The sequence below is a fragment of the Pinus tabuliformis genome, chromosome Q (assembly GCF_031772625.1).
Source record: "Pinus tabuliformis cultivar Carrire ecotype Pingquan chromosome Q, CPIR1, whole genome shotgun sequence".
NCBI lineage: Eukaryota > Viridiplantae > Streptophyta > Pinopsida > Pinales > Pinaceae > Pinus > Pinus tabuliformis.
Window position 1 is genome coordinate 739454435 of NC_142296.1, and position 20785 is coordinate 739475219.

Genomic DNA, 20785 nt, shown 5'->3' on the forward strand with positions numbered 1-20785 from the left:
AATACACATGAGCACTCTCAGACCCTACAGGTAGACCGGTGCTAACGTGTCACACTGACATGGAACAAACGACAAGTTTAGTGATGTGGCATGCTAATATGGAAACAAGGTGATGTGGATAATAGACCACAACATTTTTGAGGTGGAGACAAGGTGGTAATTGATGGGGAGATGTCATGGATAGCAGAATTTTCAAATAATGGATATACGAAAATTCAAGTTTCATTTAAATGGGACTTTTGATATTTGTTAGATCTGAATATATGGAGGGTCAACTTGTTGATTACAATGGGAGTCTAGGAGATTTAGAAAAGTTGTAAAGCGATAAAAAGAAATACAAATTTGGATGGATCCGAAAGAGCAAAAATACATAAATTTTTATAATGGGGATTTACGAAAAAAACCCAAATCTACATTTGAGCGGTGGACTTAAGTGTCAAGTTGGAATGTCGCCCTAGGTAATCATGACATGTGAGCATAGAATACCACATGATAGCTAATGTGGCTGTTGAAAATAGCAACAAGAAATGCTAAATATAGAAGTGCTAAAAATAGCATTACTATAAATAGCATTTCGGAATACATTCCAATTTTAGTTAGTCCCTGAACTAAAATTGAGAATTAAAATTCGAATTTGATCTTAGCAGCTTTTTGAAAAATAATTAATTAATTCATCTTGAATTAATTAGTTGGAGAAAATCAAACATGAATTCTATGTGAATACATGCAACAGTTATCCCTTTGATTGAGGAAGTTATCCCTTAATTAAGGAGATCAGGATGAGTTGTACTTTGAGTTGTAATTAGTTAGCTCAATTAACTGAGTTAAGTCCAGTTAGATTAGTTCCAACAGTTTGTCTAACTGATTGTGAGTTCAGTTAGTTAATGCATGCATGCATGTAACTAGTGTACTTCAGATAACTGAATATTCTCTCATAAATAACTCATGCATGTCAGTTCATTCAGAGACCCAGTTGAGATCAAAGGAAGGGACAGTGTATTATCAATTGCAGGAATATTCCCATGAAGATATCTCTTGCATGCAGAAGGAATTCGTTCCTTGAGGATTGTGCATTTATTTTTTAGTTTGGTGAGCAGTGTGTGAGGTAATTACACACAGGTGGCAGCTTGAGGACCCAGGAGAAACTGCGCAAGGAAATAGGAGGCTTGGAGGACTGAAGGAAGGCATATGTTGTGTCTATTCAGTGTATGAGCAGCATTGACGGATTGTACTAATAGTTGCATAGCTTATGAGCTAAAGATTTTTGTAATCCGGAGATATTTCCACTTGTATGATAATACAAATATCGAGGTTTTTAGCTAAGGCTTTCCCCAGAGTATTCTTCTATGTTCATGTGTGATTGTTTCTTCTTCATCTGTTATATGTGTTCTATTTGATCTTGCTCAAAATCGATTAAGCTTCCGCAAGTTTGTTTGTAGAAGTAGATCAAGTATTTTTCTTTAGTATATTGCATTATCAGATGATCTACAGTGAGAATTTCTACATGGTATCGAAGCAAAGGTGATCAAAGTGGAGAACATTATACAAAGAAGGGAGAAGTTCGAAGGTTGAAGTTCTTGATTATAGAAATCGAATTCTTATCACATCTCAAATTTCACCAATGGCGTTCAATGGTTTGAGACTCGAGTATGCCCTTGATGGCAGCTCAAATTATATAGCCTAGAAGGATCGCATGGAAGCGGTATTAGAGGACAATGGTTTGAAGGACTTCATTGATCAAGAATTCCCCAAGCCAGCAGCTGCTAATGCCCAAGAATTGGCGGAATGGAAGAAATGTGTGGCTAGAGCGAGGAGGATTCCTCTGGAGGGAGTTCGAGACCACATTGTCTCGAGTCTCCATGGGAATAAGACACCGTTTTCAATGTGGAAAACATTGAAGGATCTATATCAGAATAGTAGCGATCAGAGGAAGCTGGCACTGAAAGACCAGCTTCGAAAAATCAAGTGTGAAAAGGGCAACACGATCTCTACATATCTGAACAACCTCACCACCTGCAGGGATGAGCTTCGAAGTGTAGGAATCACGACAGCCGATGATGACATGGTGAGTATTGCTCTCCTCGATCTTCCTAAGAGTTGGCATAGCTACCAAGACTCAATAAATGGAAGAGAGAAACTGCTAGATTGGGAACGACTGTGGTCGGATCTGATGCAGGAGTAGATCAGGAGAAGCACCAGAGATGGTTCTTCATCAAAGCATGATGATGAATAAAATCTAGCCCTAGCGAGTAAGGCGAGCAAAGGGAAAGGGAAGGCTTCCCATTCCAAATCGAGTTCTTCCCATGGTGGGAAGAAGATTGACAAATCGAAAGTGCGATGCTTTCATTTTCATGAGGTGGGCCATTATCCTATGAATTTATTCAGTACCTTGGAGGAGAAGGACCTCCAGATGCCCATAGAGATGGGCGATGATGGAAAGTATCGTGTTTCAGGTGAAGGCACGATTGTGTTTCAGAGGGAGCATGGAGCTCCTCTCACCCTGATTGATGTAAAGTATGTGCCTGGACTGAAGAAGAACCTGGTATCCGTCGCTATGTTGGAAGACAAAGGCTATGATGTAGTCTTTAGTAAAGGAAAGGCATTCCTGAGGCACATCAGCACAAGACATACCAAGAGGATTGGGATTCGAGTAAAGAATCTCTACAAGCTGGAGGTAGATGATTGTGCTGCATTGAGTTCCAAAGCAGAGTTGGTGCAAAGCCAAGATATTGGCGAGCTATGGCATAGAATATTGGGCCACTTGCACCATGGGGTCTTGAAGATCATGCAGCAGATTTCTACCAGACTTCCCAAGGGTAAACTGGAGCAAGTGGATACATGCAAAGGTTGTACCTTGGGTAAGTATGCAAAATCTTCCTTTCAGGATCGAGACAGTCGAGCTGGAGCAATCATAGAGTGAGTTCATATAGATGTGTGTGGACCATTCTTGATAACCTCCATCGCTAAACAAAGGTACTATGTTATTTTCATTGATGCTATTTCTCGTAGATATTGGATATACTTCATGCAAAAGAAGGATCAAACCTTCTCAAGGTTTTGTGAGTTCAAAGCCTTGGTTGAGAAAGAATCTGGAAAGAAAATAAGGGCCTTGTGAAGCGACAATGGTGGAGAGTATGTCTCTCAATAGTTTAAGGACTTCTGTGCAGTAGAAGGAATTAAACGGGAGTTGACAGCACCTCATAACCCACAACAGAATGGGGTGGCCGAAAGGAAGAACAGAACGATTGTGGGAGCAGCTCGGCGATGCTGCATGACCAAGGCCTACCACTTCATTTGTGGGCTAAAGCATGCAATACAACAGTATACTTGCAGAATAGAAGCCCGCATTGTATACTGGGGATGAAGACACCAGAGGAGGCTTTCTCCGGGAGGAAACCAAATGTGAGTCACTTTAGGATCTTTGGCTCACCAGTATTTTTCCATGTGACCAAAGATGCCCGGAAGAAGCTAGGGCCAATAACAGAGTTGGGGATACTTGTGGGGTACACTGATACACCCCACAACTATCAGGTGTTCTTACCTACCAGTCAGACGACAGTGGTATGCAGGGATCTGAAGTTCGACGAGTAGAAAGCCATGCGAGTTTCCCTTGAGAGGGAGCTCAAGTTGCATGCAGAGGAGGAACTTTTGGTTCCTAAGGAGGAGGAACCTCAGATTGATGCGGAGCAGCCGCATGCAGAGGATCTAGGAGTGGAGACATCCACTCATGCAGAGTCTTCCAGAGATGGGCAAAAACACTCAAGGGAAGCTGACAGATTATTGATGGATGCGAGAAAGAGAATGTGGGACAGCCGTCTTCTCAGCGCAGACAGAGGAGGTCACCTGAGCGGTACACTGGTTATATGTCCCTGGTTGGGGAATGTATAGAGACCAAACCATCTCCCTTTGAGGAAGCAGTGCAGCAACCAGTCTGGGTTGATGCTATGGTGGAGAAGTACGACTCCATAGTTCGAAACAGTGTTTGTGATGTTGTTCCAAGACTGGAGAATAAGTCAGTGGTGAGTTCCCGATGGCTTTACAAGGTAAAGCAAGAAGCTAATGGTAGTGTGGAGAAATATAAGGCAAGGTTTGTTGCTCGTGGTTTCTCACAGGTCGAGGGGATCGACTATGATGAGACTTTTGCTCCTGTAGCAAGGTAATCGTCTATCAGATCGATGTTGGCACTATCAGCACAGGATGGGTTGGAGGATCCATCAGATGGATGTGAAGATTGCGTTCCTCAATGGCAAGATTGAGGAATAAGTGTACATAGAGCAGTCAGAAGGATTTGAGACCTTCGATCGTGAGTCGCATGTGTGCCGGCTCAAGAGAGCTTTGTACGGGCTGAAGCAAGCACCTTGTGCTTGGTACACCAAGATTGATAGTTATTTCACCGGGTTGGGCTTCACAAAGAGTGAAGCGGATGCGAACCTATACCACATCATGGTAGAAGGTAATCCATTGATCATTTTTCTTTATGTTGATGATCTGATATTGATAGGTGATGATCAGTTGATTAAGTCTTGCAAGGAGGACCTTGCAAGAGAGTTCGAGATGAAAGACATGGGTCTCATGCACTACTTTCTAGGCATGGAAGTGTGGCAGAAGGATGGGGAAGTGTTTGTGTCTCAAGGCAAGTATGCCAATGAGATACTCAGGAGATTCCACATGGAGAAGTGCAAGCCCATGCAAACTCCTCTAGCAGGTAACTGGAGGAAGGAGGATGCTACTTTAGGTGAGGTAATAGTTGCTACTGTTTATTGGTAGCTTGTGGGTTCATTGATGTATTTAGTGAACACATGACCAGATTTCTGCTTTGTGGTGAACCAGCTGAGTCAATCTATGGTTCAACCTACCAAGATGTTTTGGAAGGCAACGAAGCATGTCCTGAGATACCTTAGAGGCACATCTCAGTATGGATTATGGTACAGACTGACAGAGAGAGTGAAGCTTCAAGGCTTCACAGATGTAGATTGGGCAGGGAGTCCATCAGATCAGAAGAGCACTTCAGGAGGAATTTTCAACCTTGGTTCAACTACAGTTTCTTGGTACATCAGGAAACAAAGGTCAGTCGCACTCATGGCTGCCAGTCAGGTAGCATGTGAGGCCATTTGGATGCGGAAAATTCTAGTTGGATTGTTTGATCAGAGGATGGATCCAACTGTCATCTATTGCGATAATCAGAGTTGTATCAAACTCTGTGAGAATCCAGTATTTCATGACAGCTCCAAGCACATCGATATTCAGTATCATCATCTTCGACACTGTGTGGTGAAGAGGATCGTGTTGTTGCAGTATGTTTCGACCGAGGAGCAGGATGCAGATATTTTGACTAAGGCATTGTCAAAATGCAAATTCGAGTTCCACAGAGACAAGATTGGGGTGACAGATAATCCCTTTCTTGTTGAGAGGGAGTGTTGAAAATAGCAACAAGAAATGCTAAATATAGAAGTGCTAAAAATAGCATTGCTATAAATAGCATTTTAGGATACATTGCAATTTTAGTTAGTCCCTGAACTAAAATTGAGAATTAAAATTCGAATTTGATCTTAGCAGCTGTTTGAAAAATAATTAATTAATTCATATTGAGTTAATTAGTTGGAGAAAATCAAACATGAAGTCTATGTGAAGACATGCAACAGTTATCCCTTTGATTGAGGAAGTTATCCCTTAATTAAGGAGATCAGGATGAGTTGTACTTTGAGTTGTAATTAGTTAGCTCAGTTAACTGAGTTAAGTCCAGTTAGATTCGTTCCAACAGTTTGTGGGACTAATTGTGAGTTCAGTTAGTTAATGCATGCATGCATGTATCTAGTGTACTTCAGATAACTGAATATTCTCTCATAAATAACTCATGCATGTCAGTTCGGTCTGAGACCCAGTTGAGACCAGAGGAAGGGACAGTGTAATATCAGTTGCAGGAATATTCCCATGAGGATATCTCTTGCATGCAGAAGGAATTCATTCATTGAGGATTGCGCAGCTATTTCTGAGTTTGGTGAGTAGTGTGTGAGATAATTACACACAGGTGGCAGCTTGAGGACCCAGGAGAAACTGCGCAAGGAAATAGGAGGCTTGGAGGACTGAAGGAAGGCATATGTTGTGTCTATTCAGTCTATGAGCAGCATTGAGGGATTATACTAAGAGCTGGATAGCTTGTGAGCTAAAGCTTTGTATAATTCGGAGATATTTCCACTTGTATGATAATACAGAGATCGGGGTTTTTAGCTGAGGCTTTCCCCAGAGTATTCTTCTGTGTTCATGTGTGATTGTTTCTTCTTCATCTGTTATATGTGTTCTATTTAATCTTGCTCAAAATGAATTAAGCTTCATAATAAAAAAAATTGCGCTGCGGCCCTGACCTAGCCGACGCTGCACAAGACGCTGTCGGCCGCCTCGGCCCCTGTCTGCCGCGGAGGGCCTGTCCTTCTTCCTGCTGATCGTAGAGAACTCTTCTCGCGCCCTTGAGGCTGCTGCGCCTCCGCGCTCAGTCCTGAGGCGCTCTTCTGAGATCATGGACTCCAACGGGGGCTCGGCTCCCCCTCCTTCGGAGGTCCTGGCATTCAAAGCACTGATCGAAGCTTGCCCGAAGAGAGCCCCATCGGTGGCTCAGCAAAAGTTTATCAAGAGGATGGACAAGATCCCCTCAGTTTCCCTTTCAGAAGAAGAGACGTGTAAAGCAGCACTGAACCTGGCAGAGAGAGGCCTCATCGGCCAGTTCACAGGCCTCTGGCCTTCTCCAAAGTCAGTAGAAGATTGGACATAGAGAAACTGGAGCCCCCTGATCAAGGAGGGTGTGAAAAGCTACTTTGTTGGGAAAGGATACTTTGTCTTTGTGTTTGAAAACCCGGAAGACAGAAGCTTAATCTTCAGAAATGGCCCATATTTTATGGGACCGCAGGGCCTGTATCTGAATAAATGGTCCCCAGACTTCGATCCCTCCCAGGATGTCCCCTCAGCAGTCCCGGTATGGGTGAGACTCCCCCACTTGCCTCTCCACTGCTGGAACCAAAAATCCCTTGAAAACATCGGCAATGCACTGGGTAAATACATTGACAAAGCTGCAAGAAAAGATCAGTATTCATGCGCTCGAATATGTGTTGAAGTCGATCTGGAGGAGGGGTTACCGGAAGCAATCAAACTTACAGTTGCAGGCTGGGTGCATATCCAAGAACTGGACTATGAACAGCTTCCGTTCAAATGCAGACACTGTCACGAGCACGGACACTTCGCGAAGTACTGCAAGAAGAAGACAGAAGAGCAAACAGACAAACAGAAAGAGGAACAATGGACTCTAGTCCAGAAAACAACACACCCAAAAAAAGGCCCCAGCAAAGGAAAGACAACAGGGATGCCAAGCAGCTCCAAACCCATCCAAGAAGAGGAAGCAAATGTACAAGGGACAACAAGCACACAGATCAACCCAACAGATCCGGAGCATGAAAACCTGGTGCATGTAGAAAGCACCCCTCCATGCAAAGAAAGTGAGAAAGAAATGCAGGTCGAAGCCACACAGGGCAGCTCGCCCAACCCTTCATATGCAGAAGTAACAAAGAAAAAAACAATAGAAATTTCAGGATCATCAGAAGATGAAGCCTATGAGCGTCCTACTAAAAGAGCTGGCAGAAAATCCCGTAAAGAAATGAGAGAAGAAGAGGCCGAGAGACTTAAAACCCAAGGGAGCCAAGCCACAATAGAAATGTCCATTGGGCGGAATACCAGGCTGAGACCTTCCAAGGGAGGTCCCACCCCTCCACTAGGTAAATAATGAAGTTTGTCTCTTGGAATTGCAGAGGACTGGGGAGCCCTGCAAAACTAGAAGCAGTCAAGGATCTTCTTAAAGTTGAACCCTCAGACATCCTCATGCTCCAAGAGACCAAAATTGAAGGGCATTCCCTTCTTGATATCAGCAGGCTAAAATGGAATAAAAATACAGGCAAGGCAGTTAGCGCAAGGGGAACCTCCGGAGGATTGGCTACTCTTTGGTCAGATAGCACATTCCAGCTCAATAATTATCATGAAACCCAGCACTGGATATACACTGAATTGACGCACAAAGTTAGTAAGTTGACTGTCTCTCTTTTCAATTTGTATGTTCCGGTAAATTATGCAGAAAAAAGAGAATGCTGGTACTCTCTATCAACTTACCTAGAACAACATTCCCCAAACAATATTATCATAGCAGGAGACTTAAACATAGTTCTGAAGCCAAAGGAGAAGAGGGGAGGCTCCAGTACCAGAGACTCCATGCTGGCCACGGTGGAGGAGCTCGTACAGAGCTGGGATCTCTTAGACTTCCCTCCACTCCATGGGCTTTATACATGGTCGAATAACCGGGTCGGGTCGGAACAAATCTCCGCCCGGCTGGACAGATTTCTGGTCCAAAGCGGCCTTTTGTTGAATAAAAAAATCGCCAACACAAAAATCTTGCCCAAATTGACTTCGGACCATAAGCCAATACAGCTTCTATTGGAAGATGAAGAAGATTTGGGCCCCATTCCCTTCCGATTCAGCCCACTGTGGATCGAGAAACCGGGTTTTATCGAGACAGTGAAAGCTGCATGGGTCAAACCCATCACAGGTTCCCCCAGCTACATCTGGGAACAGAAGCTGAAGGCAACAAAATATGCGTTGAAGGAGTGGATAAAAAAGCCAGACCCCAATCCAACCAACCAAAGAAAAGAGGCAGTTCAGAGGCTGCACTCAATGCAAACGGAAATGGAGAATAAAGATATTACAGCAGAGCTTCTGGATGAGGAAGTCAAAACGCAACGATCCACCTACCAGGCCTTCCGAACTGAAGAAGAATACTGGAGATTAAAGTCCAGAAGTTTATGGTTAAAGGCAGGGGACCGGAACACTTCTTACTTCCACAGACAATACAGAGCTAGACTGTCCCGGAACCATATAGCGGAAATTAAAACCTTGGAGGGACATGTCTGCAAAGGGTTCGATCAGGTGAAAGGCGCTGCTGAAGCACACTTTAGGAATTTATACAACATAGGAATTCAAGGCGAGGAAGAGGAAATCTTTGACTTTCTTTCTAACATTCCCCAACTTGTTAACGCTGAAGAAAACACAGACCTATGCAGACCAATCACAATTGAGGAGGTTATCCAAGTTATCTGGTCAATGGAAGCCGATAAGGCCCCTGGGCCTGACGGATTCACAATCCATTTTTATCAATCATGTTGGGAAGTTATCAAAACTGATCTCCTCAAAATGATCAGAGGCTTTATGAGAAAAGCTAAAATAGGAGGTGGTATCAACTCCACCTATCTAGCTTTAATTCCAAAGGAAACCAATCCAGATACCTTTGCAAGATTCAGGCCTATCTCGCTGTGTAATGCTTCTTACAAAATCATAGCCAAGCTCCTAGCAAATCGACTCAAGCCTCTGCTCAAAAAGTTGATTTCCAGCAACCAAGGCGGATTTGTGGAAGGCAGATATATTATGGACAATGTCATTCAGGTTCAGGAGACCATCCATTCAAGCAAACAACGGGGTGAGAAAGGTATGTTGATCAAACTCGATATGGCAAATGCATTCGATAGAGTAAATCGTTTGTTCCTATGCAAAGTCCTGCTTTCTTTTGGTTTCTCTCAGCACTTTGTCCAGCTCATTAAAGCATGCATAGAATCCCCGTGGATTGCCCCTCTCATCAATGGACGCCCTACCAACTTCTTCCAAGCTCAGAGAGGTATCAGGCAGGGATGCCCTCTCTCTCCCTTCCTGTATATCCTCATGGCTGACTCTCTCAGTAGAAAGCTAGCAGTTGAAAAAACCGTCGGCTCCCTCCCGGGGCTCAAACCTTCGAATGTAGCAACTTCTCTAAATCATGCCCTCTTCGCGGATGATTCTCTGCTCCTTGGAGGCGTTTCCACCAGAATAGCGAAAGCCTTTGACAATGTACTGAAAAGTTACTGCAGGGTGACTGGAGCTCTTATCAACGAGAGCAAAAGCGAAATCTATAGTTGGAACGCTGAACAGCAAGAGATCATCAATATTTCGAGGATCCTCGGGTTCAAAGGTCAGGCCAAATGGGACAGCTTCAGATATCTTGGTCTTCCCATTTCCTCAGGGGTGAACAAGAGGTGTCTTTGGACTCATATAATCAGCAAAATTAAATCCAAAATCGCTGCCTGGGGAGGATATTGGTTAACAAAAGGCGGCAAATCCATTCTAATAAAATCGCAGCTGTCAGCTCTACCCATTTATCAGGCAGCTTTTCTCCTCGCCCCCAAATATGTCACGGACCAGATTGCTACCCTGCTCAGGAATTTCCTATGGCAAGGCGGGAAAGGTAACGATAAAAAGTTGCACTTAGTTAAATGGGACACGGTCAAGAGGCCAATAGATGAGGGCGGACTTCAAATTCGGGACCCCTCCCTTGTCAACAAATCGCTGGGCGGCAAACTGTTGTGGAAAATAATCAGCGACCCCTCACATCCTATCAGCATAATTTTACATTCAAAATACTCAGACAAAGAAGCGCTAAGGAAAATGCAACTACAGTCTACAGCGACCAGTTCGCAGGTATGGAGGCTCTGTTGTAAGAGCAGCGAGTTCTTCAAAAAACACATGTACAGAATTCCCGGAAATGGTAAGTCCACACATTTATGGAAAGATCGAATTATGGGAAAAGACCCGTTGGCGGAAAGAGAGGACATCACAGAGCTCAGAAATTGGCTGGAAAGAGCAGGAGTTAACAGAGTTTATGATCTGGCAAGCTGGGACGACCGTGGAGAATGGTTAAGATGGGACTTCCATGGAGTCCCAGAGCGCCTAAGGGACCAACTGATTCAGCTCGAGAACCTGCTAGAAGATGCCACCCCAGTCAGTAGATTCAAAAAGGATAGATGGGGATGGGGAAAGTCTGGAGTATATACCTCAGCAGAGGGATATAGGACTCTTCAGGGATACAGGAACAGCCACCATACTCCAGCCTTCTGGAAGCAGGTTTGGGAGCCATTAGCTCTCCCAAAAATAATTTTTTTCTTTTGGACCTTGGTACACAACAAGTTATTGACAGGGGACAATCTGACAAAAAGAAAGTTTGAAGGGCCTCATAGATGCGCTCTCTGCAGATGTCAATTAGAAACTGCCCAGCACTTGTTTCTAGACTGCGCCTTTGCCAAGGAGGTATGGGGGCTTCTTCTCCATGAATTCCAGATCTCTCTCCCTCAGCAAATCTCTGTCTCGGATCTGTTTGCGTCTTGGTGTGCTAGATACCCCAAAAGAATCCCCCCCAAGTCCTTTTGGCATAGGATTTGGATAGCGCTGCCCAAATTTGTATGCTGGCAGCTGTGGTTAACTAGAAATCAGCAGGTTTTCAAAGACGTGCAGAACTCCCCATCTCAAGTTGCTGCAAAAGCTAAGGCCCTTCTACTGGAAGCGGCTCAGCAGCAATATTCCAAAGAAGACCCCCTGCTCAGGCCAGAAGAAAAAAGGTGGCTTGCTCTAGATCCGCATCCCCGAAAGTATAGAATCTCACCCCTGAAAGCAAACCCGGATTGGAGAAAAAGAGAGACTGATGACATCTTTCAAAGCTGGTGGAGGGCACAAAATGTAACTACTATTTTCTTTGATGGAGCGTCCAAAGGGAATCCTGGAGCTGCAGGTGCTGGTGGGATCATCTACTTCACGGAAGGGCTCTCCACTGTTTCTTTTGCATGGGGCCTCGGAGAGAAAACAAACAACCAAGCGGAGATTCTGGGGCTGCTTAAGGCCTGCCACATTGCCAGAGAGAAAAGAGCCAAAGATATTCAAGTTTTCGGAGACTCAGAAATTTTAATCAAAAAACTAATCAAAGAGGAATACTTCAACAATGTTGGGCTCAACAAAATAATGGACAGACTGAAGATGGTTCTACAGAGTTTTGATTCATACAAATTTTATCATATTCTCATAAATTCCAACAAGGAAGCAGATCGCATGGCGAACTTAGGCAACACTCTCATCAAAGGAATCTTAAATGTAAATGGGGAAAGTCTTTATAATAATTTGTGAAACTGCCTCTTTCCTAAGGTAGAAAAAGTAGGATTACAGCCATGTAAGCAGGGCTGCCTCGGCAAAGTCCCTCTCTGTTTTTAACATATAAATAAAATACACAACCGTTTTAGTTATAAAAAAAAAAAAAAAAAAAAAATCAATTAAGCTTCTGCAAGTTTGTTTGTAGAAGTAGATCAAGTATTTTGCTTTAGTGTATTGCATTATTAGGTGATCTACAATGAGAATTTCTACAGTGGCATTGTACCATGAAAGGCATGGATAAAAAGGCAACCAAATGTCAATAGTATAGATGCTAATATGACACTAGGAAGGGTGAATCTTCATATCTAGATAAATTTGTGTCTAGAGATCGAATTTGGATGAAATTGATATCATTAGAAATTGCTTGACAAGCAGAAGAAAATGGTGATGTTAAAAAAGTTATTTAAAGTGGTTGATGTAAGATAATTATAACAACGATTTTGCATGCGGAAAAAATTCAATGGATCGTTGAAACTTAATGCCCAGGGATACGAATTACCTCCAGCCATTGGTGATGTTTTTGATGCAGGCCACAGTCCACTTGCTTCTTCTTCAGCACTCTAGCTTCAATCCAAGCAAAAAGAAAAGAATAAAAAAATTCTGAAGGCACTTCCAAGCTCTGCTCTCTCAGCTAGATGGTGTAAAAACTGAAGGGAAATTGAGATGCAAGCTTGGGGACCAAACAGATGAATTTATAGCCAAGCTTCCATCAAGCTTCTGATAGCTATGTGTCAGATGTCCCACAGATCAAGGCAGAGAACTCCAGATGGAGTAATGGACCACTTCAGTAGCTCCCAACAATAAATTTATTAACTGCAGTTGATTTCCTTAACTTAAGGAAACTACTGCAGTTGGTTTCCATAAGTTAAGGAAAGACTGTAGTTTAAATTCCATAATTGTAGGCAGCAATTTGTTCAAAAATTAATGGAGCTTAACATTCTCCCACTTGGTCCATACTTCCAAACTTAATGTCTCAACTTAAAAACCATTGATAATCTGTATTAAGTAATAGATACATGAATCATGGCGATAAGTCCTCTAATAACGAGTATTATCTTCCATGTATTACTATGTATTTATTCTTATTATAATTTATGTGGCAACAATTTCTTAATGAATAAACCTTATGTTTATTCTTGGTCCTTCTTAAATGAATTTTCTCAAATCAACTTAAGGTGCACATAAATATGAGAAAAAAACATCACAATAATTAAGAATTTCATTAAAATAACATTGTCCATACAATGAGAAACTACATAATGGAACCAAGTCCCATATTGATTACATGATCCTTGAATTTAAACGGTGGCATGCCCTTAGTCAAAGGATCAGCGATCATCAACTCAGTGTTGACGTGCTCAATGACCACTTTCTTTTCTTTAACACGTTCCCTTATAGCTAAATACTTAATGTCGATGTGTTTATTTCGACTCCCACTTTTGTTGTTTTTAGCCATAAAAACAGCAGCTGAATTATCACAATATATTCTCAATGGCTTAGATATAGAATCCATAATTCTAAGCCCAGAAATGAAACTCCTAAGCCATACACCATGTAAAGTAGCCTCAAAACAAGAGACGAACTCGGCTTCCATAGTGGAAGTGGCAATCAAGGTCTGCTTGGCACTCCTCCATGATACAGCTCCACCGGCCATCATAAAAATGTATCATGATGTTGATTTGCGTGAATCAACACATCCAGCAAAGTCAGAATCTGAGTAGCCAATTACTTCCAAGTTGTCCGTCCATCTATACATAAGCATGTAGTCTTTGGTTCCTTGAAGGTACCTCATTACTTTCTTTGCAGCTCTCCAGTGGTCTAAACCTGGATCACTCTGATATCGTCCCAACATTCCCACAACAAATGCAATGTCAGGTCTTGTGCAGACTTTGAGCATACATTAGGCTTCCGACAGCAGAAGCATATGGAATGTTCTTCATTTGTTCCCTTTCAAAGTCGTTCTTCAGGCATTGGTTCAAATTGAACCTATCACCCTTCACAATGGGAGCTACACTTGGTGAACAATCCTTCATCCGAAATCTCTCTAAAATTTTATTAATATAGGTTTCCTGTGACAGACCCAAGATGCCTCGAAATCTGTCTCTATGGATCTTAATGCCAATGACATAAGATGCCTCACCCATATCCTTCATATCAAAATTTTTAGAGAGGAATTGTTTCACCTCATGTAGCAAACCCTTATCATTGGTTGCTAGCAAAATGTCATCCACATATAAAACAAGAAAACAAATTTTACTCCCACTAACTTTCAGGTATATACATTGATCCATAATGTTTTCTACAAAACCAAAAGAAGAAATTACATTATGGAATTTCAAATACCATTGGCGGGATGCTTGTTTTAAACCATATAATGACTTCTTGAGCTTGCAAACCAATTGCTCACCATCACTAGAGGGGAATCCTTCATGTTGTTTCATGTAAACCTCCTCCTCTAGATCTCCATTAAGAAAAGTCGTTTTCACATCCATTTGATGCAACTCCAAGTCAAAATGGGCTACTAATGCCATAATAACGCGCAAGGAATCTTTCTTAGATACAGGAGAAAAAGTCTCCGTGTAGTCGATTCCTTCTTTCTGAGTGAATCCCTTAGCAACAAGTCTTGCCTTGTATCTCTCAATGTTGCCCAATGAGTCTTTCTTTGTCTTAAAGACCCATTTACATCCAATGGCTTTTGCACCATTAGGCAACTCAACAAGATCCCAGACTTCGTTGCTCTTTATGGAATTCATCTCTTCCTTCATGGCATTGTACCATAGTTCTGATTCTTTGCAACTCATGGCTTGTGAAAATGACTCAGGATCATTTTCAGCTCCAATGTTGTAGTAAGATTCTTGTAGATACACAATATAATCATTAGGAATTGCTGATCTCTTAGGTCAAGTAGATCTTCTTAATGTTGTACCATCATCTTCCTGAGAAGTATGTGGTTCAACTTGTTGTTCAAAAGTTCTTGGCAACTCTTGAACTCCTTGATCTACTGGAATATCGTCAGCAGCTTGTGGAACTTCAACAATTGGTTGTTCAACACCAGTTTGTACTTGAGGGGTGTTATGAACAATAACCAATCTATCACTTGAAGTGGAAGGTTGAGATTCTGAATGATCCTTCTCAAAAACTATGTTTCTGGTTTGATCGCTCCCACTGATCAAGTCATTTTCAAGAAACTTTGCATTTCTTGATTCCACAATCCTAATGTTGTGAGATGGACAATAAAATCTGTAACCTTTAGACCTTTCAGCATATCCAATGAAATACCCATTAATGGTCCTTGGGTCCAGCTTCTTCTCTTGTGGATTATAAATTCTCACTTCAGACGGGCATCCCCAAACGTGCATATGTCGCAAACTCGGTTTCCAACCTTTCCATAATTCAAATGGCGTTTTAGGAACCGCCTTGGTTGGAACTCGGTTTAATATATACACTGCCGTCTAAAGTGCTTCAGTCCACAAGGATTTAGGAAGATTGGAGCTGCTAAGCATACTGTGCACCATGTCCAATAATGTTCGATTTCTTCTTTCTGCTACACCATTCTGGTCGGGTGAACCAGGCATGGTGTATTGGGCAACAATCCCATGCTCTTGAAGAAATTTAGTAAATGGCCCAAGTGCTTGTCCATCTTCTGTGTATCTACCATAATATTCTCCACCTCTATCTGATCTCACGATCTTAATTTGCTTGCCGCATTGTTTCTCTACTTCAGCCTTAAAGATCTTAAAGGCATCTAATGCTTCGCTCCTTTTATGAAGCATGTAGAGATACATATATCGTGAGTAATCATCTATAAAGGAGATGAAGTATCTCTGACCATGTGAGTCCATGTCTGGACTACATATATCAGTATGTATGATTTCTAATATGTTTGAACTCCTATTGGCACCTTTCTTTGACTTGTTGGTCTGCTTTCCCTTTATGCAGTCCACACAAGTCTCAAAATCAGTAAAATCTAGAGTAACTATGTATTTATTATTAAATAAATACATAGTTACCTATTGTAACTAAATTCTAAGAATAATAGTAATTTAATACTATTTATTTGTATTTAAATAATTTGGGGATAATAATAAATATAGGTTATTTAATAAATATGAAGATATAATGACCATTATATTTAAAACAATAAATTTATTATATTATTCAATTAACTTCTATTAATGATAAAATCAGTGGTTTGACTTTGATCCTCAGGTCAAAATTAGTCGTTGCAATATAGCCGTTGGAGTCTCTGCACACTCTATTTAATCAAGCTAAGCCAGATTAGTTCTTCAACTTGTCCTGACGATGAACCACACTGGTTGGTTCGAAACGCGTCGACAAAAGATTGATTATGTGATTTTGCCGAAGATTATCTAGACAAAATCTAGAGTATTAAGTATTCCTTCATTTACCAATCTTTTAATTCTTTCTATGGAGATATGACCTACTATCCGGTGCCATAATTTAGAGGAATCTTCATTAATAACACATCTTTTAGTGCCAGTGTGAACATGCATTGAATCATAAGTGACATTGTTTTGTAAATTAATGCAGTAAAGACCATTAGACAAAATACCATTCCCAACATAATCAGATTTATAGAATAGACTGAAAGATTTTTCTGAAAAGTTTAAGGAATATCCAAAAGGTACAAGCCTTGAAACTGAAATCAAGTTTCTAGAAAAACTTGGAACATAAAAGGTCTTTTCTAATTCTAAAACAAAGCCACTACTTAAATTTAAATAACATGTTCCTATAGCTTCTACATGCGAGCCCATCTTGTTTCCTGATAAGATGCTTTGCTCACTTCCCACTGGCTTCCTTAGGTTTTGCAAACCTTGCAAGGAATTCGAAATGTGAATTTTTAATCCAGAATTAATCCACCATGTGTTAATATTAACGTTAACCATATTAGATTCATAACAAACAAACGAGATTACTTCCTTAAGTTCGGGAATGTCACAACGAATTTCAGAGAAATTTGTAGGTTGTACTACTGCATTAAAAATCACATGCTTATGTTAAAATTGAGGCTTAATAAACTTTCATGTTTTACCAATGTAAATCATGCTAAAAAAAAATTGAATCTAATGACATAAAAATTGCCTGTGGGCTAAATTTTCATTTCAAACAGATTCAATAAAACTTTATGATAAAACTTATTAATTCATAACTCCTGTGGGTAGGTTATGAAATTTTATCCTAATTAATTACATAAATATAATAAAAATTCCTGTGGGATAAAATTTATTATATTCAATGTAAATCATGCTAAAAAGAATTGAATCTAATGACATAAAAATTGCCTGTGGGCTAAATTTTCAATTCAAACAGATTCAATAAAACTTTATGATAAAACTTATTAATTCATAACTCCTGTGGGTAGGTTATGAAATTTTATCCTAATTAATTAGATAAATATAATAAAGATTCCTGTGGGATAAAATTTATTATATTCAGTCTAATTAATTACAATTTAATGTCTAAATAATCTTTATGTGATCTAACCAATCAAAATATATAATTTTAATTAATTAAAGATGCTGTGGCTATTCTCTAATTAATTAAAATTATATGGATCACTAGACATTATTTTTGTTGCATAAACAAAACTTAACCAGAGAGAAAAATAATGTTTACTGAAGGAGTAAGTCAAAATGACATTTTAAATAAACTCCATATAACTGTAATAATTCTTCACAAAATCTAAATTAAGATTAAAGCAGTCAGCATTACCGTAAATGACTGCAAATTGATTGTTCAATTTATAAACAAAACAAAAATAGACCAGTAAACAAGCTTTCCAAATTGGGATAAATTTACAGCATCATAAAACTGAAATTCATTAAAGAAAATGCCAAGAACAATGCCGAATGTAATCTCTGATATTTGCACGATATTATAACTATGGCACACAAATGTCCTTTAAAAAAAAAAAAAAAAATCAGAAGATACTTTTATGTCATAAGCATTCATGACTGTTCTATAAAACATGTGCTCTTTCATGTTATGAATCCCCAATATACCTTGGCTAAGTTACAAGTAAAATAATATACTTGATCAATTCAGAAGGGAAAGCTTGAAAAGAAAGAGATACGATTTTATCCCAGACTAATTAGTTGCAAAATAAACACATGACTTTCAAGGCTCTTGTTAGTAATCGATATTGTGTATAATTTCAATGCCAATGACGAACAAACAAAAGATAAACTAGCAAACAAGTTATCTAATCCACTGAAGCATTTTTCTACACACATGCTAGTAATATTGCGAAATTGAAGAAACTTGAGGTTTACTTCTGTGTGCAGTAGAGAGGAAGCAGACCTACTTATATTACTAGAGGCTTGTAAGCAGAACCCTGAATATCTTCTTTAACGGCACAAAGATCAAATAATCACAAACACTATATTCCTTTTATATCCATGAATGCTAAATATATACAAACGTTGCTTTTGATCTTGAAAATTTAAAAAAAAAAAAAAATTATAGAAATCTGAGATCCAATCATATAGGCTAAATACTGCATTATTTGATCAAGCAAACACCATCAAGAAATAACTCCATACACGCTGACATTTAAAACTATAAAACACCAGAAAACCGATAGTGGCAACATTTCATGGCAGATCCCCGTAACAATCCCTGCAAAGTCTACCAGAAAACATAGCAACCCCAAGATTCAACGTATCATCGTATCGCTCGGCTTGCTCGGCAAGCTTGGCCATGTAAACATGATTTTCTCTCTCCTTCTCCGTCATTTGTGACCGAATCCGCACAGAAAGACCTCAAATTTGAGCTCAAAATGACGTGAACAGAACGACTATCGCTCCAGCAAAAATTTAAATCAAAATTAATACAGGAGAAAAAAATGCTCTGCTCTCTATCTTGGAAAAACAGGTCAGAAGATTGTTTTTTTTTTTTTTTTTTTTTAACTGCTAAAATCGGTTTCGAGGATCTCGGTCATGATTCTTATTCCATATAATCTTGTGACAAGTTAATATAACTTTAATGTTCAAAATTTTAAACTCGTTCACTACAATGAAAGCTTTGCGCAATCAAACATTCATTTCATCATTATGAGATAAAAGTTTAGAATTTCGAAATCAGTGGGCGGCGCAGAAAAACAAAAGGGCGGCGAGAGCACACCAAGGTAGAGATAATAGTGGCTCTGATACCAAATGTAAGATAATTATAACAACGATTCTGCATGCGGAAAAAATTCAATGAATCGTTGAAACTTAATGCCCAGGGATACGAATTACCTCCAGCCATTGGTGATGTTTTTGATGTAGGCCACAGTCCACTTGCTTCTTCTTCAGCACTCTAGCTTCAATCCAAGCAAAAAGAAAAGAATACAAAAATTCTGAAGGCACTTCCAAGCTCTGCTCTCTCAGCTAGATGGTGTAAAAACTGAAGGGAAATTGAGATGCAAGCTTGGGGACCAAACAGATGAATTTATAGCCAAGCTTCCATCAAGCTTTTGATAGCTATGTGTCAGATGTCCCACAGATCAAGGCAGAGAACTCCAGATGGAGTAATGGACCACTTCAGTAGCTCCCAACAATAAATTTATTAACTGCAGTTGATTTCCTTAACTTAAGGAAACTACTGCAGTTGGTTTCCATAAGTTAAGGAAAGACTGCAGTTTAAATTCCATAATTGTAGGCAACAATTTGTTCAAAAATTAATGGAGCTTAACAGTTGAAAGAATAGGATTTTTTATAACACCCCTTTCATAAAGTAACCTTTGAGGTTGGATTTAGACACACCATTCCCTTAAAATACCTTGAGCGTATTGGATGTCATTATAGTATAACAAGAAAGGTTGTACATTATTGAATATTTAAATGAGCATAAAAAAAATTAATTGAAATCTTGTAGCTTATAAGAAATCGTTGGAAGAGACTTTCCTACCTAAATCAACAATATGTATGTATGAGAATATATGGAAAAATAATAAATAAAAACCAATACCAAAAAATGAAGAGGAACTCAATTCTAAAATAAACCATCATTTAAAACTTTAAAATCAATACCATGCATGAAAGAAGAGAAAGGACAAGCTAGGTTTTTTAACCCTTGCATAGAGATTCTGAATGTGCCCCTTTATCAAACATGCAAACATAATATCAATAAAATTTCACCATAAAACAAAAAAACAGAAGAAGAAAAAAACAAAAAACAAAAAAATAAAATTAAAAATTAAAAATTAAAAAATTAAAAATAAAAATAAAATAAAATTAAAAATTAAAATAAAAAAAATTAAAAAAATAAAAATAAAAAATAAAATATCCTCCCTATTGCAAAGGAATGAAGGGAAAATGCCCATAAAACTTGACAACAAAAGAATCAAAGAAGCTAAAAAAGTAGTTACTAATGGAAGCCATAGCCTAGAGAAAAGTCATCCTTTGGTTGCAACAAAAGCATCAAAAATATAAGCCTTAACTTTTTTTAAACAATGAATATTAAACCTAATCAAAAAATGCATAATAGATAGGAGAAAATCATTGGAGGAGAATAGCTCTATAGCTTGAGAATCCATTATCAACCACCAATTCTTGAACCTCCTCTATAAATCATGCATCCATGAAAGAATAGAAAACATAATCCCAGATTTTTTTCAAAGAGATACTCTGGGTTGAAATCAGTATAAGAAATATGCTAAAAGATAATGAAAGAATGAGAGGATTTAGGGCAAGGAAAAGGCTTTTGTTGAGAAATATAATATGATTTTAATTTATGAAATCAGAAAATG